We start from the raw sequence: 2234 nt of genomic DNA, 5'->3' as shown, positions 1-2234 counted from the left end.
GTTTTGACTTTGAGCCCAGAAGGTTCATGGAGCTTTATAACCCAGACCATTCTCTGGGGCCATGTGAGATCTGAGATAGGAGCCATTTTTATAGAGAAGAAGAACCTGGTTCCCAAGGGAATTAGGCAGAGAGCTATAGAGGAGTTGCCTTGTCCCTCTCTGGCTTCCATGTGGACATAGACATGTGCACCTGGGTATGTGTCCATGCACACACACACACACACACACACACACACACACACACACACACACACCAGTAACCCCAGCTCAATGGCTTCCCTCTGGTACCAGGGGCGTTGTCCTTTGACTTCTGAAAGAAGTCTGTGCACCTAGGCTCACCAGCAATGGGCACACACAGGTCTCTCTTTCTATTGCTTTTATGGGGTGGTAGAGACCCCATCACCAGTATAGCCCTTGGGGCAGATGACTCTAACACCATTCAAACAGCCTCTGAACCCTATGGACACGTTTCTTCCCCAGTAGGCTCCAAGACCCCTGTGGGACAAGGATTCCAGGGTTCAATAGTCAGATTGAGGAAGGTATGTGATGCTATAACTGGGAAGGGTCCAAAGATTGGGAATTCTCAGTGTTCCTTAGTGTATAGTGTTACTGCTTCTATATAGAACAACTCACAGTGTCTATTAGATTTTTTTTTTATTAACGAAGATAACAGATGATCAGCAATTCTCTTAGGAACAGATTTTGACATTATAGTCCCACATACGTACAATACTTTTTAAATAGCAAGAATTCCAAACAGTCTCTATCAAAAGGGGATTGGTTGTCTCAGCTGTGACCGAGCTACACAGTGGGGTGCTATAAATCACGAAAAGAAAACCTTTGGCACATTGATACTGGACTGTCTCAGAGACACATTACCAAATGGAGATGCTCAGCTTGAACCCATGTCCTGCAGAGGATCAGAGTTTGATTCCCAGCACCCACATGGTAGCTCACAGCTGTCCAAATCCAGTGGATCCAACACTCTCATCTGGTCTCCAAGGGCATCAGGCACACAGGTAGTTCACAGACATACACGCAGGCAAATGACTCACTCACTCACATGAAATTTAAAAACACCTTGAACCTCTGTAGTGTGACTTTTCAAACACTGAACATACACTCATGCACGTATAAGTTATTCCCAGAATGGTCCACAAGGAACTGATCACACTTGATAGACATCAAGACCATGGTAGGAGGAGATTTAAATCCTGTGGAATTTTTTTGCACTCCCCGCCCTTCTTAAATCTTTTTCTTGTGTGACCTACCCACATAAGCAATTTATTTAAAATGATAAAGGAGTTCGGGACCCAAAACGGGCCAGGAAGTGGAGGGAGGAGTCTTATTAGACCAGCGGTCTCTACCCATGATGCCGCCCCCCTCCACCTACCTGCTTTCTCTCTGTTCTAACTTTGTATGACCCTGTCTGTCCCTGGAGAGGAACTTGCCTCGCCAGTTTCCAGGAGAATTTATTTCTGATCTGGATGGTGGTTAAGGGAGAGGCTTCAGTGTGTTGTTTGCAAACTGGTAAGAAGAAAGCAAACTGTAGGGTGGAGAGCAGAGTGGGACAGAGGAAGAGGAAGAGGAAGAGGGAGGAGTGAGCCCTTGGGTTGAGAACTATGGGCATTGCCCACATCCCATTGTCTAGAATGAGTCTGGCTAAGAAGCAGCGTTTTCAAAAACATCCCTATCTTTGCATATACAGGTTGCCATGTGTTTCTGAGGGTTCTGTACCCCTAGAGTCAACCAACCATGGACCAGAAACATTTGAAAAAAGGATTGCGTCTGTTTTGAACATGCACAGATTTTTAAAAATTCCTTAATAAATTGTTTCCAAAAAAAAAAAGGTGGTACACTATTTATGTAGCCTTTCCATTAAGTATTAAAAATAATCAAATAGTGAGTTTAGATGTCTAAGAGGATGCACACAGGTCATATGAAGATGTTAGATCATTTTTTTATGAGGCACTTCAGCACCTAGAGATCCATGGGTTACTGAAACCAAGTCCCTGAGGATATCAAGAGAGGCTACAATTCATTTGCTCTCTGCCCAGCAGACAGTTTGACAAGGGCAGCGCTGGTAAGGGGACCCAGAACTCTGTGCTCTTGACCAACTCCCAGCCACGCCCCAGCCCTGCCCAGCAGATTTGATTATTCAAATCTGTCCCAATCCCCCGTCCCCCTCCCCCAGCCCCCGCCACCCCCGCCTTTTTTTAAGTTGATTGCTTTCT

The 2234-nt window shown here is 45.4% G+C and overlaps 1 protein-coding gene across 1 annotated transcript in view; it reads right to left on the bottom strand.

The window, feature by feature from the left end:
* Fgf6 (fibroblast growth factor 6) overlaps positions 1-2234 on the bottom strand; it is a 9026-nt gene that overhangs the window by 1477 nt on the left and 5315 nt on the right. The window lies entirely within an intron of this gene.

Source organism: Mastomys coucha, unplaced genomic scaffold, assembly GCF_008632895.1.
Source record: "Mastomys coucha isolate ucsf_1 unplaced genomic scaffold, UCSF_Mcou_1 pScaffold20, whole genome shotgun sequence".
In the NCBI taxonomy this organism is placed as follows: Eukaryota; Metazoa; Chordata; class Mammalia; order Rodentia; family Muridae; genus Mastomys; species Mastomys coucha.
This window is presented reverse-complemented; position numbering and strand designations above follow the sequence as displayed.